Raw genomic sequence first — 13,582 nt, 5'->3', positions numbered from 1 at the left:
TTTCTTATCTTGGACCCGTTGTCCAGCAGTCATACGAACTGCTAGGCCTTTTTCAGCTGACGAATGTGTGTGTGTGCATGCGTCACCCTCTCTCTCCTTCCTTTTTTGTCATTTAAGTTCTTTCTGAAGGAGTCCCAGAAATCCTTTTTCTTGTGCCCTTTTTCAAATCAGTTTCGGATAGGATTTCTAGCAAGCAAGACTCATTTTCCAGACTCTGTCGACCAACCGACGTAAATTCAATCAACCACTTCACTAAGTGTAGAGAGCCTTTATTGGAGTAGTTTGAAATTGGTGTTACGAAACACACCATTTATTGAAAAAGAAAAAGTGTGGCAGAGCCTATCACCATTTTTATTTCTTCATTTTTCAAACTGCTGAACGAGAGACTCGTCAACATTGATGTTTTCTTCATCCCCTTTCGAACGGATGAAGAAATAGCCAGACAAACCTTTTCAGAGAAAATGAATATTATTTCAGAAGAAGAAGAAACCAAACAACCTTTTCTGAGAAAAGGAATTTTATTTCAGACACTCTATACTTAGAAGAAGAAGAAGAAGAAGAAGAAGAAGAAGAAGAAGAAGAAGAACAACAACAACAACAACAACAACAACAACAACAACAACAAGAACAAGAAGAACAAGAAAAAGACCTTTTCTGAGAAAAGGAATTTTATTTCGGACACTCCATACTTCGAAGAGAGAGATCTATACTTAAAAAAACCTTTTGAAGATTTTGTTTGTTAAAAAAAAGGACAGAGGAGAAGAAAGAAAAAAACTTTAAAAGAACTTTGCAACTAAGCCTTGCATGTTTTCTTTCCTGAAAAAAAAAACCCTTTTTGTTGAAAGACTGAATTTAAAGACTTAAAAGAACTATTTTCTATTTTTGTATGTTCCTTTTCAGCCTTTCAAGTAAGGATTGTTGTTTTCTTGCATTCGCCCCCACAACAGCGAGTTACGAACATATCTGAAAAAATTGACCACATCCTGTCTGCTCACCCTTCAGCTAACATCCACATTTGTGGTGACTTCAATGTCCACAATGCGGAATGGCTGACCCACTCTAACAAGACAGATGATAAAGGGAGGTTCTGTCATGATTTTGCCATTGCCTATGACCTCACCCAGATTGTCGATGAACCCACCCGAGTGCCCGATACTTCCGGTTAATATGCCAGCCTTCTAGACCTTTTTCTCAGAACGTCCCCTGAGCTATGTTCAAGTTCCGTTCTGTCTCCTCTGGGATCTTCCGACCATGCAGTTGTATCAGATAAGATAAAAACGAAACGCAATAAGCCTGGAGATGTACCTCTCCACCGTACTGTATATCGATACTCTACCACTGACTGGGACAGCTTCCATACACTTATATACGATCGACCACTGCATTCGATGTTTAGAAAAGATGAGTCCTCCATAGTATCAGACCTGACCGAATGGTTAATTGTAGGCATAGACCGATTCATACCATCCAAAAATTCCAACAAAAACCTCACAGCCAGCCATGGTTTTCCCCTGAATGTGCTGCTGCCATCGTGCACAGAAATCACTTTCTCCATAGCTACCAACGTAATAGATGCACTGAGACTAAAGCTGCCTTCAGAACTGCCAGCAACCACTGTAAAAGAGTAATAAAAAATGCAAGAGAGCTATATGCTCAGTCCGTTAAATCCAAAGTAGCTGAGCAGCTGCTTGGTTCCCACCAGTTTTGGCAAATAGCAAGCAGGATCCTGAACAGAAGCGTACGTTCTATTCCAACCATCATCAATGGACCTGAGGTCATCTCGTCAGCGTCAGACAAGGCCAAACTATTTGCCAAGAACTTTGCAGCTAATTCTACCCTATGTGACGAAGGCCATCAACTCCCCGTATTTCCTCCTATAACAGACAACACGCTCTGCAACATACAAATATCTGTGCGTGATGTCGTCAAGCTAATCAAGAACCTTGATTCCAGTAAAGCAACTGGCCCTGACGGCATTCCAATCATTGTGCTGAAAAAGCTTCAACTAGAACTTGCCCCCATACTTACAAAACTCTTTAAGCGTTACCTTAAAGAGAAGTGCTTCCCAACACCCTGGAAAACCTCATCAGTATGCCCTGTATTTAAGAACTCAGGTGATAAGTCCTCTCCCTCTCAATACAGAGTACTAAGTCTCCTGTGTGTCAATCCATATTAAATAGAGAAGTAGTCAACCACCTCAGCAGAAATAACATTCTTAGTGACACGCAATATGGTTTCCATTCTGCCAGATCTACAGCAGATGTGCTAACTGTTATATCTCATAGGATTAGCGAATCTCTTGACAAAGGCTTCCTCTCTAGGTTAATTGCTCTTGACATATCAAAGGCCTTCGATAAGGTATGACATAAGGGCCTACTTCACAAGATGTCCAGCTATGTTATAACTGGAAATGTTTTCTCGATCATGAAATCATTTCTCTCCCATAGGCTCATAAGAGTAGTAGTTGATGGGCAGAAATCGGAGGCCATCAATATTAATGTTGGAGTCCCTCAGGGGTCCATCCTAGGCCCAACTCTCTTCCTGATCTACATCAATGATCTCCCAAAATACATACTAAAATCATTCGTTGACATCTATGCTGATGACACGACCATTTACGGCAATACATCAAAAGCCGTAAATGACAAAGTTCTCTCAGATTCTCTCTCCTCTGATCTTGAGTGTGTGGTACAGTGGGGGGGGGCTGGTTACTTTTAATGCATCTAAAACCAAGCTTCTATCTTTACATCATCAACACTCTGATCCCCATCTGGCATCAATTGATATGGGTGGCTCTCGTCTTGGGGAAGCACCATGTTTTGATAAGCTTCTGGGCTTGACCTATACCCCTGACCTGAAATGGAATACGTACATCAAGTCTGTTGCTAAGATCGCTGGAAAAATGGTAGGATCCTTCTATCACTCCAGAAGATATCTCACCCCTGATGCAATTCTCTATCTGTATAAAAGCCACCCAAAAAAACGGATTTTGGTGACGACCCCAAAAATTCCGTCAGTATATACGTATTATCATCGTATCGGGCGGGTTGCCTGGACCAAATTGACTCTTTCTCTGTACAGGTTTCTATCTGCCATGTCCTTAGGAAGATTTTAAAGTTGTAAGCCAGTGTTTTCTGTCAATAATTTCGTGTATGTTATGACTAGGGCTATGACAACAGCATATTCTTTTCCTTGTTTTGATTCTCAGATATATATCCATTGATATCTTATATGTTTTCATGTAAATTGATATGGTTCTCGGTTGATTAATTGTGTCTAACTGTGGCGGATATATACTCGAGAGTCAAAACAATGGAAAAAAAATGCTGTTGTCATAGCCCTAGCTATGACAGGTCTTCCTACTTTAGCAGTTCTGTGTTTAGGATGCCACAGTACCACATCATGACGACCTCATTTTATATATATATATATATATATATATATATATATATATATATATATATATATATATATATACAAGCAAAAGTACCCGTCGTTGACTCGGTTCACAAACAGCCTACAGAAAATGGACTCTGATTTATGAAAGTATGATAGGTTATGAAAAGGAACGGTTGTAAAGAGATAGCTTCGAATTTGGAGGTATCAAAACCAAAGCAAAATATGATGAAAGTAAAAAGAAAATAGATAAACCCCATAATTTATTATACCATGCCTGTTCACACTGAAACACTTATCACAATATTCTGTGGATCTATATTAAAAACCTTGTTAAACTTTGTGACATATTTCCATTCTATGGAGGTCAGGTGCGAACGAACACCCTATAATTTTATTATACCATATTTCTTCAAACTGAAACATAATTATCAAAGTATACTTACGCAGATAGATATGAAAAGTCTTTATTAAAATTTGTGCCTATTTCCATTCTATGGAGGCCAGGCGCGAACGCAGACCCCACAATTTTATTATACCATCTCTATTTAAGTAAAAACATACTTATCAAAGTATTCTTATGTACATCTATATCAAAAACACTTGTAAACGATTTTTTTAAAAAAATTTTAATTTTTTATTTCCATACTTTGTGGACCAGGCGCAAATGCAGACCCCACAATTTTAATGAACCGCCGTTCTTCCAGATCAAACATACTCATTCTTGGGTCTCAATACATCTTCTATCATTATATGTAATCCGTTTTTTAAAATAGTCAACCATATAGAAGCCTATTCGTGACCAGATACACACACACACACACATTCAGCTTTATATTATATACATATATATATAAATATATATATATATATATATATATATATATATTTGGTAAAACTGGTAATTAGTAAAAACCTGAAGAGAGTGCTCAATACTATTGCACACTACACACACTACAATCTAATGTATCTTAACCTTCAAACTTAACTATTGTCGATACTCGTCTCCCTCCCCCTTATTATCTCTTATCCCCCCCCCCCTTTTTTCTCGTATTTCCTCTAAAACCCTTCTTCCAAATAATAACAATCATTTCTGTAAGGTCTGACGAGACTGCAGGATCATAAACACGGTCCAACATCCGAAACATATATAACCAAACAGATAAAACGGTAATAAAAAAAAGCATATATATATATATAATGGCCTCCTTCAGTCTTGACAGGCTATCGATACCCACTGTAAGGATGCCTGTGGAAGTTGAGGTACAGGACGACTGGAAACAATACCGTAATGAGCGGAGAGCACATACAGCGCCTAGAATTCCCAAATGGTCACCCATCTGATACTAGCCAGGCTCAACGTTGCTTAACTTCGGTGATCTGGCGAGAACTAGTGTGTCAACGTGATTATGCTGTATATATATAGATAGAGAGAGGGGGGGGGGAGAGATACTTATCTTGATAAAGGGAAGCTCAAAATTCTAGATAGAGCATTAATATGACAAAATTAAATAATAAAAAAATAAAAATTTACGTTATTTATTGAATGATCCTGGAATAAGAAAAAAACTTCTATTATTTTCCTTGACTTTTGAACATCTGGTGATTCAATAAATAATATAATTTCTTTATTTTCATCATTTAATTCTGTCTTAAATGTGTGTGTGTGTGTGTGTGTGTGTGTGTGTGTGTGTGTGTGTGTGTGTGTGTGTGTGTGTGTGCGCGCACGCGCGTGCGGGCGAGCTCACATATATTTTTACAAACATATATTTACACACTCATATGTGTGTGCGTGTGTGTATGTGTATGTGTGTGATAGAGAGAGTTTGTATTGAAAACTCTAAAGGTGTATCCCTCTAACATTTCAGAGAGACAGACATCTCCACTATTAGATTATATTATATTAGATTACAACCTATGAAAATAGCTTTTAAAAACTCTGCGCTCTTTCCACAGTTAACCTTTTTTCCCCCCCTTGCTCATCCCAATAAACTCATAAGTATGGTCCCATGAGTCAACAGAATGAGAATGCATTCACAATAGATTTTTTTATCTTCTTTTTTTTTTTTTACAAGTTTATTCTTATTTGCAGCAACATTTTTCATATTTTTCCAATAAATCACTTGTGCTTTGGTCATTTTTTTGGTAGGGGAGATCACTTTTGTATGAGAAGAGTGGGAGGATGAAGAGCGAGAAGAGTGGGAGGAAGGAGATACAAAGAACAAGAAACCCATCTCACAGTTGCACTGTTTTATATGACAAAAATCGTTTTGGGAAATCTCATATAAAATACACACACCCCACGCTCCGCGATCCACCAGAAGTAGAGATGAGTTTAAACAAATATATTTTTGCAGAATATTATACAGAAATATAAGACTAGGTATTGCTTCCATTGTCCGACAGTCTATCAGTCTTTGTTCGAGAGTCTATAAGGCTTGGTTTATCAGTCTACCAAGCTTTGTTCAACAGTCTGTTAGACTTAGTCCGTCAGTATGCCAGACTTTGTTCAATAGTCTGTCAGATTTGATTTGTCAGTATGTTAAGCTTTGATAATCTGTCAGGCCTTGTTCGACAGTCTCTCAGGCTTTGTTCAACAGTCTGTTAGGCTTTGCTCGTCAACTTATCAGGCTTTATTTTGAAATATTGTTCTTCGTTCTGTCATGGTTCATTTGGATTATTCAGTCTATTGTTCTCATCTTGGATCATATTCTCATAACGTTTCAGCTGATGTAACCTCCGACATTGTCCCGATTTGTTCTGTCAAACTCAGGAATCTTTATGACGCACTCAATAATCTGTATGGAATTTCGAAGTCCGTTTTTCAATCAATGAAGGTATTAATAGCTTGATCGCATCGCGTCAGTCAAGACTGGGTAAAAGTTTTAAGTAATTTGTAATTATGTGGGTATTCATGAAGGCAGGTAGCAATGCATAAAAACCAAAATGGTGGGAAAAAGTATGAACGAAAACAAACAATCGAAAACAATATTTGTGTAAAGAATTTTTACAAAACCTATTTATTTTTCAAAAGCTTTTTCACATATCAGATCAGTAAATAGGAGATATATATAGAGAGAGCTCCTTCAGTATTTGACAGACCATGGATACCCACTGGAGGGTTGCCTACGCATTAAATTTTTGTGGCAGGAGGTTGTTCAATATCCAACCACACCTCTCCTAAGTCGACATCGTCAAATACCAATGGCAAGTGAAGTGTATGTTCAGGACGACTGGAAACAAATGCCGAGATAAGCAGAGAGCACATACAGCGCCTAGAATTCCCAAATGGTCACCCAACTGGTATTAACCAGGCTCAACATTGTTTAACTTCAGTGATCTGATGAGAACCGGTGTGTCAACGCGATTATGCCGTATACTTTAAATGGGAAATATACTGCTAAATATTAATACAAATATCCAGGATGGAGTAACATCTTGGATTATTTGGAGTGAGAACTTCCCTTTTTCAAAAAAGAATGCAAAAATGAAGCTGTCAGGTGACATACTTTCTTTCACTATTCCGAAGTTTTCTACATTGCTATCAGCCTTCATAAATACCAACATATATATTTACCAGCAATGTTCCAAGCAAACTACCTTTCACTTTTAATTCGTAATTGTTTCTTAGCATCACCCTTACTGAGGATTGAACCTTCAACCCCCAGAAAACTGTCATTTAGAACTGATTATTATTTAGCACTTTTATCTGTTGCATCACAGGTCATCAACCGTAACAACATAAGAATAATATACGAGATGAGAATAGTAGTGCGAATAATCTAAATAATCCGATTTATCAATCCTTATCTCAAAATCCTAAAACAAAACTTATTATTATTTCAAAGCAAACATAGATATATACCAGACCAGAAGATATATTTATATTATTTAAAATTGGAATTCATTATTGAGATGAGTATTATTTATTAATTTATTTTATTGCGGATTATTATCTTCATCTTTCTTAGTTGTTGTTTAATGACGTTTCGGCCAACTATTCTTCTGGCCTTCGTCAGATGGTAACTGCGATGGGATAGGAACTTTGAATCTCCTAACTACATTCTCAGCAATTACTGCCATCCATAGTTGTTGCCGTCTCACCACGTTTTGGCCAAGTAAACCTCTGGTCGGCTTTGGGTAGGATTGAAACGCCTATTTTCAGAAAATGCTCACCTGCGACCATAGAGATTCAAGGTCTCTACCCACTACGCCACGGCCCCCGAAGAGGATTACTTGACCAAAACATGGTGAGATGACAATAACTATGAATGGCCGTTAGGAGTTTCAGAGTTCCTATCCCATTACGGCAGTTAGGAGATTCAGAGTTCCTATCCCGTCGCGGTTACCACCTGACAGAATAAGATATGGTTTTGATATTCAAATCAAATCAAATGTGATTTGTTACCTCACAAAATATCAAAGTGCAATAAACCATGTAAAGATGTGTACATCTATAAACAATATGGATAATTTGTCCAAAGCGACTTGAAACCTTTATATAATAGGCATTGTCAATAGCTATAGTAGGCTGTTTTAAAAAGCAAAAACACTGCTTTTCTTTTAATGAGATTGAAGCGACTAAAGTACAGCTTTTGCTGGCGCTAGGAGTGAAAAACTCCTCGTACGTATATTTAAATTCTGGTTAATGGTGTTTCCACTGGGGTGTTTACCTCGGCACCAAAATCAATACAGACTGGACTATTCTCGTAATGATCTTTTCCCTGTTCATTGAGTCCTGTGCAGTTCTAGGAGGTCCACTCTCTCAGCCTTTTTCTTTTTTCCTTCTCCTTTTGATAATGGGTTAGTTTATAGCTAATCTCCTGAGGCGCCCTTACCAGGGAATACCTATTGGAATAAAATTTGCATTTGCAGATGCTGACTTCTCAAACCCACTTTCCGACTCTAGTGTCACATTTCTTGCAGTGGGAGAGAAATAAATACACGCATCCACCACTGACCAAATAAGGGATAATTATCCAAAGATAAGCGACTATATTGCTTCAAAGCTGCGATATTCCTAGATATCATTTCCTCTTTTAGAGAATAGATTCTTTGATGATTATTTTTTCTGTTTTATTTTTTGGGGGGTGTGGGTGGGGGCTTTGAAAGTAATTGTACTATCCTTTCTGTCGTGATATTAATTCCTCCTTTTATGGGGAGTGGGTAGGTGTTCGTCATGATACCATCCTCTCAGTCATTACCTCCTTTTTGGGGGGTTAGTGTAGTATATATTTGTTCACCATGGTTTCAATTTCCTATACTAGCAAGAATATGCCACTGAATGGTGCATATATTTGCTAGTATATATATATATATATATATATATATATATATATATATATATATATATATATATATATATAATGCAAAATTTTGTTGAAAATTAAAAGACTCACGTTTTCTTTTTAATAAGCTTCGTTTATTTCCTGGATTTTTCCATTACAGCTGTTTCATTAGTGGGTAGGCAATTTAACGATTTATGTGTCCATAAAAATATCCTGTCCCACCAACTTCTTCAGATGTTTATTCATTAGGTTTTTACAATAAAATATATATTTTTAACATGCTGGACATCGTATTTGGGTAAAAAGTTTTCAAAAGCCATGCCTCCTCACTTCCTCCATCTTTTGGTATTATGTGATGACAGTTTTCCGTTTTAACCCGTAGTTTCGCATTTTTATTTTTTATTTATTTTTTATTTATTAATTATTTATTTTTGTTTTAATTTCCCTTTTTTTCCATTTGTTTTTTTCCAATTATCATATAATTTTATGTAATTTTATTTCTACATTTATGCGTGTTTATTTTAATATTCCTTTTGGCTTGGTGTTTGAATTCGTATTATTACTCGATGTTTCTGTTTAAAGGGGTGTGTCGCTCATTTTTTTATATCTAGGATTACCTCCCTTGCATCTTTTATCTTTCCTTATATTATACGTTTTGTTTTTACTATTTTTTTCCTAATCTGCTCTAGTGCGTGAAATTAAATATCTGTTTGTGTGCAAAATATATATATAGTAGCTCAATTACTTTATATATATATATATATATATATATATATATATATATATATATATATATAACTAGTTCATTTACTCACATAAAATTAATATACGAAAGTATAAATTTAAGTGTAAACTTTAAGTATTTACTTCAAAAGTGCTCAATACGTAGGTAGAGCTAGTTAGTTAGTTATAAAATATATATGGCGATTAAGCTACACTGAATATTCTGCGTTTCATTCACTCTACGATTCTTCACGCTTATGCGCGAATTTTGTGGTTGTCTGTCGTTTTTATATACGCACCTTCTATTGAGATTTTAGTTAGCCAATCAGCTTTCTAGTATCCACCGCGCCCTTCCTATCAGCCATTGAACATGCACTTACCGGACAAAGGCCTATTTGATCTTTGGCTGACCTATTCCTTTTGTGTGCTCTATTTTGCCTGGATATCTAATTTCTTGACCTGTTTTAAATTTAGGTTAGTTTTTTTTATCTTAGTCTATGTATATATGTATATATAAAGATATACACATATATATATATATATATATATATATATATATATATATATATATATATATGCATATATGTGTGATATTTTATGTATATTCATGTTTATTTAATTTATTTATTTGTTTATTTTCTATTGTTTTTGTTAGTTTTAAAATTATTTTGTATCGCTATCCTAGAGTAAATTTTATTCTGTGAATAAAATTGTTCGCTATTTCTCTTCTACAGTTTAGTAGATGTTGGGGTTCTTTAAAGTACAAGATAGCAAATTTTTCATGAAGGCATAATCTACATGGATCGTCTAGGTCCCTACATGTGGTAGCTTGTCTTATTATTTTCCATTCAACTACCGGCGAATGTCCGCTTTCCTTGAGTCATACCTACGTAATATTTCTTGTTATTCGTGTTTGCTTTCGCAAATATTGTGGTAAATTATGCTTTTGGTTAGACATTTATTTTGAAGTGGGCAAAGTGTGTGGTATCTAAACAATATATATAGTAATTCAGTTACTTATATATATATGTCATCCCCTTTAATAAACTCATTTCTTATTGTTGGTCAATTTAGCTCTTATGCATAGATCATCGTATAACGATTAGATCACTGTGACTGACGTAAAGAACATTGAAAAAAAATAAAATGTTTAAATTCAACGTTATCTCTCGCACTTAATGGTAGCCGATTGGATACGGTCTTTGCTAATCGAACCAGAGATGGCTCGTGTTGCCGGGTTCGAATCTGTCGACTGGTGTGAATCGTGACACCCTGCACTAAAGATTTCTAAAAGGATGAAACACTAGTGTTTGTAGGTATTTAATTATTATAGTAAGTAATTATATATATATATATATATATATATATATATAAAACTCAGTTAATTTTAACGAGATTTATGGCACAATCACATTGACACACCAAAGTTAAGCAACGATGAGCCTAGCCAGTACTAGATGGGTGACCATTTGGGAAGGGTAGGTGCTGTATATACCGTGCCGAGTCGTAGAAATTTCCAGGAATTAATATGCCAGGAGCGTATTAATGCACCCTCAGTCTTCATTAAGCATGCATCTAGGAGAAGGTAAAACTCTGATATAAAAACCTGTCGTCTACTGTAAGCTCTGTCTTGTGGCAGTCATAAATTAGCAGTAATACCAAGAAGTGTGGTTGGTTCTATGCATCACTATAAACAAATCATCTGTTTAGTGGAACCTCGTATGTTGAAATCGACGGGAGAGTCCATTTTTTTTAAATATATATATATATATACTAGCATTTAAGCCCGGCGTTGCCCGGGTGTTTGGATGTGTATGTTGAGCAAAAAAAAAAAAGTGGTAGTAGGAAGGCAGGCTCGAACCCGTACCGCAAAGGAGGAAAAGAACAGGGTAAAACCTAACGTTTATGCTGTTACGACCACCGCCAAACCGGAAACGACATTTTTAAAATTAAGGCTAGACAATCTAAAGGAGAGAATAACTTTAAAAATTATCGGCGAAAAAAGTGACCCCCCCCCCCGCCTGTAGAAAAGTGCCTGGTTGAAGGGGAAGATATGTTTTTAGCCAATTTTTCGATATTTGTCGTATGAAAGGTCGAACTTAAAAACGATACTGATCTTGGTAAAATCCGTCGCCTCTATTGAAAGTTTAAACAGACATACATACATACATTTATATATTGGTAAGTAAAAATTTTCGACCCAAACTGATGAAAAAGCTTGCCCTATCTCTGAATATCCTTTATGTAAAATTTCGAATATTTAGACTAGGAATTGTCTGAGTAATTTGGAAGAGACCACAGAGATCAATTTTTTAAACTTTGACCCCTATTATGACCCCTTAAAATTTATTGTTTTGGGCTCAAATCAAGTTATTAAGTTAGATCCATGTCCAAGAAACCTATATCTAAAATTTCAAGTGCGTAGACCCAAAATTGTCAGAGGAGTTTGGTAGAGTTCTGTAGAAGACTAGGATATAAATACCCTAACTCGCGACAAGAAAAAATAATGAAACGAATTGAAGGAAAGAAAGAACTCAAATGCTGGAATAAAATAAACATGTCGTTTATTTTCTGTTGAGAAATGAAAGTCTTGGGTGTACACGTGTTCATTCAGCCATTGACGCCTACATGCGTGGAAGGAAAGGGGAATGCAATAGAGAAACGCAAAGTTGCAAGCTGGCCTGTAGAAAGAGAGGGTTAAGCTCAGTAGAGAGTTGCGCACATGTCTGTGTTGATGGACCAAAACGAAGGGGAGATAGAGTGAGAATGTCAATCCAGTTCATGGAGAGAGAAAGCGTATAAAGTGTACGTACGGTCTGTTAGCTTTTTGTCCCACATAGTAGCAAGTGGTGTGAGGCACGCGCATGCGCACGCCTGCTGAAACGGCGGTGGCTCAGAAGGCAGGTTGGAAAAGGATAAAGCCGCTTATTGCTCTTTCTTTTATAGGTGTTTCCGGTGGTCTTTTGCGCATGTGTGAATTTCCTTGGAAAGGGGAAGTGACGTTGTCCATGCGTGCATGTATGTGAGTACATGTGTGTACGTTAGCGTGTGTGTATATACACGTGAATGTGAGTGTATGTATGCGAACGTGAATATATGTACGTGTGTGGACATGGGCACGTATGTTTGTGTGCGCGTATGTATATGACAAGTAATATAGCTTGAAATGTGAACGCATGTTTTTGTGTGAGACTAGAAAAGGCTCGCGCAGTTCTCAAAGGTCAAATCGTTGAACTTTGACCCCTTAATCGCCAAATTTCTGGCCAAAACCCGATCACATCGATTTTCCCAAATCTCAGTACCCTGTATATCAAATTTCGAGTGTACAGACTAAAAATTGACAGAGTTATTGCGTAGAGAAATGTACACAGACACACACACACAGACACGTTCACTTGTATTGTCATCGAAATAAGTGAAATCGCCCATTTATCAATCGAATCGAATGATTGCCTGCTCTATTCGGAATAGAACAGCAGTGCACTAGGGGAAAACTCACCCGCCTCCCAGCAGTGATTTCATCTATAATATATTGTAGAGAATCTACTGCTGATTTGATGAAATTATTTTTATATAGTGACTTGATTTAATGTTTAAACAACAAAAGTCAAGTATCATGGTTCAACTGTGTGCTATACAGAAACATTAATTTCGAACATGTCCCTGTCTTATCAAATAACCTACTATTGATTTTATATGCCAGGCCATTCTGCTTGTGTGGTGATAAAACTTCTCAAATTCACTTATAAAGTTAGGCTGTGTTAATAGGATTTTTTCTTATCGATTTTTTATATTTATCAGATGTATTTCGATATAAAACCTATTTAAGAACACTGCCAGGCATATAAAGTACATTTGTGTAAAAATTTTGAAAAATCGGCTCGGCCATTTTGGACTCCATATTGAATGAATATACACACACACAGAGTGCTTTATATATATATATATATATATATATATATATATATATATATATATATATATATATATATATATATAATGGTACATGGCGTTAAACATTTCTTTAGTAATTCATAAAAATAAAACTGGAAATAAATAAAAATCCGAGTCGGTATTTTTTCTTTTTTCACAAAAGTTTTTATTAACGTTACTTTCACCACCACTTACAGAAGTCTCTTGATTCCACATGTTCATTTCACCTGGTGAGCGTTTCT

General features: G+C 36.1%; 2 pseudogenes; both read right to left on the bottom strand.

The window, feature by feature from the left end:
- Nucleotides 1-4,699: 4,699 nt before the first annotated feature.
- On the bottom strand, nt 4,700-4,816 carry LOC145292428 (5S ribosomal RNA; annotated as a pseudogene).
- A 1,843-nt stretch (nt 4,817-6,659) lies between these two features.
- On the bottom strand, nt 6,660-6,776 carry LOC145292414 (5S ribosomal RNA; annotated as a pseudogene).
- Nucleotides 6,777-13,582: the final 6,806 nt, after the last annotated feature.

This window comes from Euprymna scolopes, chromosome 13, assembly GCF_053919585.1.
Source record: "Euprymna scolopes isolate OS-2025 chromosome 13, ASM5391958v1, whole genome shotgun sequence".
Classification (NCBI taxonomy): domain Eukaryota; kingdom Metazoa; phylum Mollusca; class Cephalopoda; order Sepiida; family Sepiolidae; genus Euprymna; species Euprymna scolopes.
Note: the sequence above shows the minus strand (reverse complement) of the source record. Positions and strands in the feature narration are given on the sequence as shown.